This window comes from Bacillus rossius, chromosome 1, assembly GCF_032445375.1.
Source record: "Bacillus rossius redtenbacheri isolate Brsri chromosome 1, Brsri_v3, whole genome shotgun sequence".
Lineage (NCBI taxonomy): Eukaryota > Metazoa > Arthropoda > Insecta > Phasmatodea > Bacillidae > Bacillus > Bacillus rossius.
Genome location: NC_086330.1, coordinates 312,165,652 through 312,177,366, shown reverse-complemented (window position 1 = coordinate 312,177,366; position 11,715 = coordinate 312,165,652).

Sequence of the window (11,715 nt, the reverse complement as noted above, 5' to 3'; positions counted from 1 at the left end):
CCAACAAAGTTTTAATATTTTTACAAGAGAATGAGCAGACATAACGTTAGAGCAAATACATGGTGACCTTCATACATGTGTTTACTATCAATAAAAATTAAATTTAGAGTGTGAACCATCGTACAGCTTGCACCAGGGCCTCTGAAGGCCTCCAATGTGTTGTTTTCATGGAGTAGGCTATATCACAAACATTATTTTTTTTCGGCCACTTTGACCGTCGGTACCGATAGAGCTGGTACATAGGTACCTTTCTACACGAACATTATTAATATTTGTGATATACTCCATGAAAACCACACATTGGAGGCCTTCAGGACTCCTGGGACAACCTGTACGATAGTTTGCTCAGTAATTTATTTTTTATTTGATAGTCAACGCCAAAAAGATTATGACTTTCTAACAAATATTCTGTTAAGATAACAAATGATTAACTTAATTCAATGCACAAGAAGTTATTTTTTTCTGCTAATTAAAAGCCAAAAGCAAGGTTAGCCGAAAAAGTAGCCTATATTTGGCAAGAATATTTGATTTAGATAAAATAAATATTTAAAACACGGTTTGCACTTTTATTCAAGTTTTTGTTATGTCAGCAATTCTTTCTTCCAACGGACATAACATTTTCATTAACTTTCTTCATTTTGGATTTTAGATCAATCTTTGGAAAAAAAAATCCAGGTCTTGAACTATACATAAGTAAACTTCAAATTATTACTTTCAATATGTGCGTGTTAAAATTATTAATTTAAAATACAAGCTATAAATTAGCTTTGGGAACATTTGCCAATACTTCAATGTCAGGTGAATGATATTATTTGTATCCATTAACAAATAAACTGTAAATTTAAAAGAGTAACATTCGTTCTCAAATGTGCATACACAAATGGAAATACATCTATACAAATATCACCATCATTTTATATTTTTCGAGTTGCGCCGCATCACTGCATGAATTACAATCAATATTTAAAAGTGAAGATGGTTTTAAATCTAACTAAGAAAAGTGCAATTAATGTGTACCACACACTCGCTTTAGTTGTAATAAAAATTAAACTTAAGTCGTGTATAATAAATCTATAATTTCATAACTTTGTATGTAGTTCCTTCTTCGGTCCATTAAAAAATTACCGAGCCTTTTATTACACATACATAATACTTTAGTAATCATAACACTACATTTAAATAACTTTCTTAAAAATAACAAATCCAAAAATTGTTATACGTACACTTAAAGTACTTACCTAGCTTTAATATACATGTAATATTGCAAAATTATATTTCAATAAATAAATCAATGAGGCATAAAATTGTGAACCAATAAAATAACCAGAAAAAAATCAATAAAATTTAACCAACAGTGAGAAATTCCTGGCATTTATTATAAGCTATAATCCGTTCGCTAACAAATTAACGTAAGATATTAAGTGCTCACTATCTATATAAACTGATGTATAATTTAATTCCAATATACACAGATTTTTCGTATTCGTAAACTAAATATATCGAAATGTGATTATGGAAATTAATGTAGACGTAATGTGCCACTAAGAGCCTATTTTAATTTCCTAGGGTAATGTTTGTCCATGAAAGATGGTTTTATGAATGGTAAAAATGTTAAATACAGAAACAATTTTGAAGCAAACTACAAATCCAGGGATAGTTCCGAATTTTAAAGCTTTATTAACTCATCTAACTAAATATTAATAATACCCTGTCAGTAGAGTGTAGCTTAGCGGGTCCGGTGGCTGATCCGGTGCGGTGCCTGATGCCAGACTGCCATCTTGGATGACCTTGACCTTGAACATTGACCTTGACCTTCAAAATTGGCAAATATTTGCCAATAATTAATCAAAATTTGTCCAAATTCGCCCAAATTCGACAAAAATTTCCTGTTTTTGAAAGAAAGAAAAACTTAAAAAATTATAAAAGATTTAAACCTTCAAAAACATGAAGGAAAAAACCCGTAAAAATGAAAATTTTGAATTCGAAACACCTCAAAAGTCTTTTGTCTTAGAAACACCGAGAATTCCTGAAAGCAGCTTAAGAGTCCTGAAAGCAAGCCACCCTAAGCCGCTTAGGTCATGACCTTGACAATTATGTTATGGCCGCCATTTTGAAAGTAAATACGTCTCCATTGCAATTTTCTTTACGGCCACCATCTTTAAAATCCATCATTTTTATCCGATTTTATGGAAAGAATTTTAATATTTATAAAAAAATTAACTACTGAAATTTTAATATTTTTTTTATTAAAAAAGTACTTAAGTCCTGGAGCTTAGAGTCCTCGGTTTGAACAAGGTGAGGGCAAAAATATTGCGACGTATCCTTCCTCCACGGAAGCCACCGGCCTACTGACGTCCCACTACTAATGCCAAGGTATATCGCCAGCTAGTATGACGTCACCCCCGCCATCTTGTTTTAGTCTGCTGGAGGTCGCTGCATACATATTGTTTTCGTCTGCTAGAGTGCTGTGTGTCCATTGCATGTCCATTGTGTGTACTGCATGTCCATTGCGTGTCCTATGTATGTACTGTGTGTCCATTGCGTTGTCGCGAGTCCTGTGTTTGTACTGCGTGTCCATTCCGTGCACTGTGTTTCCATTACTTTTCCAGTGTGTGTAATGTGTGTCCATTGCGGGTATTGTGCGTTCTTTTGTTGGATTGTGTCGTTTCGTTAAATGTGCGTAGTCAAATCTGTAGACAGCTCTGAATATTTACTGATTAAAAATCCTCTTGGTCTTGATAAAACATGTTTCAGGGATTCTTGGTCCTTTAGTAAGCGTAAATTTGTTCCGTTTGTCTGATTGCTTGTAATGATTTTATCGATACTTTAGGTCTGACAGTTCGGAGATTTTGTCTTGACTGCTTGAAATATTTTATATTGGCTATCGACAAAGAAGGCCCTGTGGTTCAGAGACGTCTCTATATACCTAACATTGTACAATACCTGGTTGTAAGGTATTCCAAGTATCGAAAAGTTAGACTTCCATGGTAGGCACAGCGACAATGTATTTATTTTGTCAGACAGGTATCGTGTGTAGTCGTTTTTCGTAGAGAGAATGATTAATAAACTCCAAGAAATATAATAGGAAACATATTTTTTTTATTTTAAGTTTTACTTACTCTTATCACTGATCGAGAAACGAACCAAGGACGGGTATCGATTGAATCAATCATTATTTTAATAAGTAATATTTTTTTATGAATTTTTAAATTTTTTTTCCGAATTTGTAGTTAAATAAGTACATATTTCCAAATTGGTAGCCAAGACGGCTGAAAAGATGGCGGGGGCCCTGGCAGTAAATAATTACTGCACTCTAGTGGGTAAAAAATTAAACTAACATGGCGGTACCTCACTCTAGCAGAAGAAAACCATATGTCGGCAGCGTACTCCAGCAGACGAAAAAAGATGGCGGCGGCGCCCTCTAACAAATGAAAATAATATTTTGGATCCAATAGGGCGGCCTTCAGCAGACGAAACAAAATGGTGGGTGTGACGTCATACTATCTGGCGATATATACCTTGGCATTGGAAGTGGAAGGTTATTCATCCGTCGCAATTTTTTTGTCCTCACCTTGTTTGAACCAAGGACTCCAAGTACGTTTTTAAATAAAAAAAATTCTAATTTCATTAATTAATTTTTATAAATTTAAATAATAAATTTTAAAAAATCCATAAAAACGATTAGTAATTACGGATTTACAAAATGGCTTCCGTAAATTGCAATGATGACGTCTTTACTTTCAAAATGGCGGAAAAAACATCGTAATTTATCAAGGTCATTTCCAAAGCGGCTTAGGGCGGCTTACTTTCTGGATTCTTAAGCTGCTTTTAGGAATTTTCGGTGTTTCTAAGGCAAAAGTCTTCTGAAGTTATTCATATTCCAAATTTTTGAATTATTTACGGTTTTTTCTCCTCAAAAATGGAATTTTTGATTTTTTAATTTTTTGTATTTTTTGGAGGAATTTTTTTTCTAAAAACATGAAATTTTGAGCGAATTTGGGCAATTTTTGGGTAATGTTTGGCAAATTTTGAAGATAAAAATCAAATGTAAAGGTCATCCAAGATGGCCACTGTGACATCACAATCCAAGATGGCGGACCGGCACCAGGCACAACACACCGGAACTAGCCTCCGGACCGGCTAAGCTACACTACTCATCTCCCAGTCATCAAAATAGTAAGAGTATGCACCACCTCATTCCATAAGACAAATGTGCCTTATGTGTCAGATTTTTAACTGACTAAAGAGCACCGTTTTAGCATAAAAACGCACGCAAAATTTTCAACACAAATATCTTTCCTTACACGTAAATAATGTTTCAGAAGAAATAAAGCTACGCTAAATTACCATACTCACAAGTAACTGAAAAACAAAACACTGACACACTTAGTCTCGTACTTACATAACCGACTGACTTTTATCTGGAACAGAGGACACAGAAAATACTGAGAATCGAACTGTTTCTGTTCCTTTAATGGTACAAGTCACACGGTTTTGCCACTCCCCACCTCGCTGCATGAATACTTATCATGATAATTAAGTGGGGCGTTTTGAACATTTGTGATGAAGCAGGTTATCAAATGACACAAATACAACTTTAATATTTGTGTTATTGTGCTACGAAATGGTGTCATCATTGCAGACATTAACAAGGAAAACTGCACTTTGTTAACATTATGAACATAATTATAAGTTTTAGCTCGACAATGGTGAGACTTAGGGAGTTACACCAAGAAACTTTTTGTGGATAAAAAATTAACGTTTCATAATTCAAAAAATAGTCGGTCAAATTTTATTAAAATTGAGAACCACATAATATTTTTGAAACTTTAAATATTTTTAATACAGCTCTATCTTATTCAATAAAAAGTTTAATTTAATGCATACAGAAACATTTATTGATGTACTTAAAGTACTTTTCATATCAGGGCTCCTGCAGTTATAACATCACAAAGGAAATTTAAAAAAACTTTCATTAGACCATTTCATGGAAACCTACAAAATATGGTACGTTGATAATTAATTGTGTCCGAGTTACAGTATAGGCCGTTTCCAACATTGAATGTGACAGACATGAATCTACCACGGCTACTATTTAGTTCAAATTTCGTTACACCTTTATAGTGTTAATTCTTCAGTGATATTGGCGGAGGTTCTGTATGGATCTCTCTGTGTTGGCATTATAGTCAAGGCTTAGTATAATAGTTTAATTTGTCATTAGTTCGGAAAACTGACACAGAAGGCTCTGTGAAGAGTTTCTGCGAATGAGGCGACAGACTACCTGGACACTAGTCGTTACGTTTGATTATTATTTAACTGTTTGTGCGCCGGAGCGACTTTACTAAAAAGAGACGTTACGAGTATTCGAACGAGCAACTATGCACATGTTTGCTCAACTTTCAGCTTGATTTTAGTTAAACGGTAAACTGGTTTGTTGTTACTACATAATGAGATAGTTTACTGTTTTGTTATAATATTCAACCGTGCTTCTTATGTGTTAAAGTAGGATAAAATTTGAGTAGCTGCAAATAAATGTTAGCTAACATTTGTATTACTTACTTGTCTGCCATGATTTTTGGATTTCTTGAAGTCAAATATAATGTTTTGGAATGTGTGGAATGAAGTAAAATCTGCACACACGTGTTAGCACAGTCATTAGGTAATGGTTGCTAACGTGTCTCTATTTTATTTGCACCTTTGCGTCAAATGTATAACTATTTCCTTTCGATTTGAAAAAAATACTGAATGTAGTAAATCTATTTAAAATTAGGATATTCTATCATAGTGCTGAAAATAATTAATACTATTTAGATATATTATTAATTATATAAGTATAAATACGTCTTTCGTTTGGTTTTCACACGATATATTTACACAATGTGTATATACATATATTATATATATAAAATAAACAATATAGTTTTACGAGAGTGGGAAACCACAGGTCCAGAAATGTTAGGCCAAATTTATCAATTAGAGTTTTATTTAAGTATTCTTAAATTATTACAATCTGAATGACTGTCCACAATTTAATCACCCTTTCAACAGTCCACTATTCACGCTTCCCACTGGATCTCAGCTCTACAGTGACTCACTACTGCTCGTCTCGCACCACACACCTCGGTCCCAACACACTGTTCCGCACTACTCTCTCTTCCGCCGCGTCGTGACACCGTGCCGAGACTCCGTTCTTCGGAAAAGGAACCCACTGCTCGTCGCCCGCTATCGCTCGCCAAGGGGTCACTCGCCCTCATTGCTGCACTGCTCTGAGTCTCCGCCGGTATAGCCACCAATTTCTCTCTCTCTCACCACCGCAGGTCGGCCTCCGTATTTTATATTTATCGGCGTCATCAAGGTCCCCCAACCTAACACTCGAATCTGCGAGAACAGTGGCTCCTAGCAACGCCACTTCACGCGACTGGACTCTCGGGACCCGTAGACACCTCCAGGGAGAGAGTAGGGGGGACCGGGACCTCGCGGAACAGGGGAATTGGGTTCAGACAGCAGCCCTCTAACGGCGAGTGTTAAGTTTTCACAACTTATGTTGATCTATAATATTACTTAAATGCCCGGTAACTATGTATTTGTTATTTCCGTAAAAGTAACTTTACTTTTATATTGATATGTTCTTAAAGGTGGGTGGGCGAGGCCTTATTATGGGGGGGAAGTGGCAGGCTTGCGAGAGGTTAGAAACGAATGCCGCCTCCACCAGTGTTATGTCTTCGTAACTTAATGTTCATGATTTATAATTATTTAACACAGCTTATAACGTGTGTTGAAGGTTTATTAAAGTAAGACATAGGCTGCAGGTTTTTAGTTTTTTTTATATGAAGCATTAGAGCAACATTATGGTTACACTGTTGTACAGCATATACAATATATGTTATGGATATGCAGTGAGGGAGCAGCAATGAGTAGCCAAGTATTGAAGTATGAAGCTTGAGTGACGCCCCGCACGTACCTGCCCTCGGAGCTGAGGCCGGCCAGGGTCCGCGGTTCGGCAGTCGTCTCGCCAGGTGTCCCGACGTCTCGGCGCCGGGCGTCGACGAGGCAGGTGGACGCCACGTGGTTCCTCTTATCTTACACCTCGAGGAGAGCGCGCCGCCCTGCTCTTGCCACTCAGTCCGCTGCGACGGACTCCTTGCAGGTGTTTAGCTCCTCGTGTGGATGGTTGTGACATACAAGCCCTACATGACGCCCCCGGAGTAGGCGGGTTCTTCCCTATAAATCCCGCAGGTGGCGCGTAGAGCTGGCTGGCCTCATATCTCTAGCAGCCTCGTAACATTAGCGTATTGAAATATCTCACAATATTTTTGATTGGAGGATAAAACAACGCTGAGCTGTAAATAACTTATCATAAGCGAGGCTGGCAAGAAAATCTGTGTTTTATAAACTAATTGAGCTTCGCAATGTTGAGCGTTGAGCGCCATGACAATTTACAGGACAATGGCAGTGATAGCCTTCTTTTACTCTTAAACCAATCCTTGTGAGTTATTAAAATGCTAAATTCACTATTTATTTTCCATCCTTAATGTGGTGTGTCTTGAATAATTATCTTAAATATAGAACATCATCTGATATCATAAAAAGTTAAAATTGCTGTGTTCATAAAACTATTCGAGAAGTATTTCAATTTGACTCCTTCAACATTCTCCGCATCGCAATTTGCTTGATTTGAGTCCACCTCTGTGTCAAGGAAGCGACCAAAATTCTGTCAAGTCAAAATTGTGTTGTAAATGCCTGTTTGGCTGTTAAACGTCATTATCAGTAACATTGAATGTTTCTGAGGATTTTATTCAATAAATGTGTAACGTTTTCTACAGAAAACGTGATATTTGTTGATAAATACGTATTTATCCGACATCGTTAATGGCTTTTGCTATGCTGATCGCAGTGCAAAATTCTTAATGCCTGCCAGGGATATAGCCAGACTTTGTATCATATTTTCGTTGATTTTGGGTATTTATCAGGCAACATGGTTTCATCGGAAATTCTATCATATTTCTACTTTATCGTTTTTCGTAGCCCATTACTTATCGGCGCAACAGCTGCAAATAAATTGCAAACCAGCCCTCGTAGTGTCCACGTACGGGTAGGCTGGGGCTTGATGATAAGAGCATTTTGCTGTTCTTCATGTTTTCATTCGTTGCGTTTTTCTCCCTCACAGTAATCCAGTTTATTTAATAACCCTTTACTAACGACTGTGGCAAAGAGATTGCCTCAGAATAGAGCTTATAGTTCAGTGTGTCATGACTGACATTTTAAATTCATCCAGCTGTATGTCTTTATTTTTCGAATATTTCTGAGGGTTTCTCATAATTTCAACTAGCGTGGCGAGATTTTAATTACTCTGAACATTTATTTTATTTTTTTGTTTGCAAGTGATGTTTTTTGAAAAACAATTGCTTAAATATATTTATTGCAGGGCAACAAGTGAAACACCGTACTTTCAAATATTTCCGTGGTACATAATGAACTTAAGAACTCCATATATATCATAATTAGGGTTATTACGAGGATTTCTTTTTGAGATTAATCACTATACCGATCCATTCCATAGGACTGCATTGTACGGTTTGCACTGATAAATTTTCAGATTAAAAAAAAATACACTTTTCAACATGTTTACAAAGCATTTATTTTATGAATGTTACAATGTAGGTAGTTAATTCTACGTTGTTTCACCAGTTACTTTACTGAATGATTTATCCAAACGGAAAGAACTACTTTAAATTTTCAGTTGGAAAACATACTTTGTTTTTTATAAAAATTATTATTCGTCACAAAAAATATGAAGCAAAATCTTTTGATTCTCTAGATTTTCAGACCATTTTGTTGATGCAAGGTGGAAGCAAAAACAAAAACAAAAGTAAATATTATTCCGCCACATCCAATAGCAATTTGACTTCTCACAAGCAAAACCCAGGAATTCCTACCGCGAGCATTGTAATAACATGACAAAAATATTACACTCAATATTTGTTGGCCAACAGCCACATTTGTTTCGCATGCCCGCTGTAGTGTGCTGGTTTCAGCATCCTTGTTACACATTGCAAATCTTCAAATATTAAAATGTATATATTTAAAAGTGTTAAAAATAGAACAAAAATGTAATATACTATGCCACTTCTACAGTTCATTGAATTATTCTCGACAGCCATCTAATTGAAAAACTGTGAGAAATTTCTTAACTCTTTGGATAATAACATGGGCGTTCATTAATTCTCAGAAACATTTATTTTGAAAATTTATAAATAGCTGCAAATATTTTGATAAAATAAAATTTCTCATTAAAGAATATAATTAATTTTAACCAATTTTTTTTTGTTTTCATTATTTGGAAATATGAGTAAGGAAAAAAAAGTTCCAAGAAAAAATTAGAATTTTCCAAAACAAAAATAATAACGTATTTAGTCAAACGCGTAAGGAACACAAGGTAAGAATGATCTTGGTTTCATTTCTAGTGAAAATTACTCACTTCGCTATAAATCGCTGACGAAGGGGGGCCTGCGGGCTAACAAGGAGAGATTGCAAATGGTCTTACTCGCGTAACAGATGTGCCGGCAGCTCGCGGCGGCAGAAGGCACTATTGGAGGAAGCTCTTATCCGTCTCCTCCCCCACTTCCCCGCCTCTCCACAAACCCGGCCGGGCCGCCGCGGCTGTGGTTCGCTGGGACTTCGCCACGCCTCGTTGCCGGCCTGGCCGCCAGGAGCGCTGCTGCTAATGGCTCCGTCCTCACCGCGGGCCGAAGTGCCGGCAGGTAATGTCGGCTCATTCGGAGGGCGTCGTTGCTGCAGACAGGAAATTCCGGGATTGATTTCACGAATAAACGAACCTTGCACGCTGTAGTACTTTCTGCTAACGACCACTGTACATGTTACGCGAACTTAAAACAGCGGTAACTACGTTCAGGAGTGAAGTGATACATGTTCCACTGAGATGCAAAGACTACAATACCTCATCGTACACAGAAGGGCTAAATACATTAGTATCATTAGAATACGTAGTCTAGGTCTGTGATACCCAGTGTAAATATAATTGAGCCCACTATTTTTTGACGCGCCGTTTATTCAAAATTTTACCGAGGGATATGAACAGCTAATTATTACTTTTAATACCACCGTAGAATGAATTAAAACTGACACACTACATAAATATATGTTTACATTTTCTCTACTATCAATTACATTTTGGTTTACAAAAGCTAAAATATGATACATCTATACACTATGATTTTACCAAAAGACAATCACGTATCTGTTTTGTTAGTTTTTCAAAAACTAACCATTAACACACGTAAATAGCACTCTTCACAACATCTCAAAAATCAAACATGAAAGGACAAAACACCTCACTGTGCACAAATAAATGATTGTGGGGAATCCCGCGTTAATTAGTCTGGACAGTGGCATGCCGCGCTAAATACCCAATAAATAAACAAACTTGAATAGTTTCCTTTATCTATTATTGAGTGTAAATCACCATGCAATATACCATGCAATATATGAGTGTGTGTGTCTGGTCAAACTTCATAGTTGTATAATTGTAGGAAAATATATTAGCACGAATGTTCTCTAATATTTATGATCATATCTGGTTTTAATATGTATGTACATGTATGCGTATATGTATGCAAGAACACATGAACAACTAGAATACTAATTGGAAGTTTAATATCTTTTCAATTACTAAACTTAATTAAATTAAACACCGCTGAAGTACTATCCCGAGTGACCATAATCAAATTTGAAATCACTTATAAAGTACAATAGTTTTTTTTAATGTATGCTCTCAAAATTTAGAGTAACAGTAGTATACGAATGTTCCTCCTGCGTCCGGCTTCTGGCTGTGGAGCCCGTGGAGCCGACCGCCATCTTGGATTTGTGACGTCACGGCGGCAAAAATTCCTCAAAATTCCTCAAAAATGACTCAAAATGACTCAAAATTTCCCGTTTTAAGAAAAAATTTCCCGTTTTCGAGGGAAAAATTCCCGTTTCGAGGGAAAATTTCCCGTTTTATTCCTTAAAAATCCCAGCGGCTGAAAATTCCTAAAACTGGCTTAAGCATCCTTAACTCAAGCCAACGTTAAGCCATTTATAGGATTATGACGTCACCGTTGCAATTTCCGTTACGCCCGCCATCTTTAACTTTTTTATTTATTATCCGATTTTAATGAAAAAAAATTTAAAATTTATAAAAAAATTAAATTAATAACATTTAAATATATTTTTTATAAAAAATATACTTTTTAGACACGGAGTTCGGAGTCCTCGGTTCGAACCCGACGAGGTCAAAAAAAACTAAAAATGGTGACAGGCTCCTTCCACCACGGAAGTCACCTACAGACTAACCTACCACCACCAATAACAAGGTCAACTAGTATGATGTCATGTCCGCCATCTTGTCTTCGTCTGCTGGTAGCCATCATCATCTTGTTATCGTCGGCGAGAGTGCGCTGACACCATGTTAGTTTAATTCTTATCCGCTAGAGTGCAGTAATCATTTATTATTGCTGTGTCACCCACCATCTTGTCATTTGGCCGCCATCTTGGAATCGTGTAATTATTTAGCTAGAAATTCGGGAAAAATTCCAAAATTCATTAAATAAATCACTCATTAATTTACAGATTGATTCGATCAGTTTCAGTCCTTGGTTCGATACCCGATCGATGCAATAATGTTTAATTTGATGTAAAAAAATAATAATTTTATTA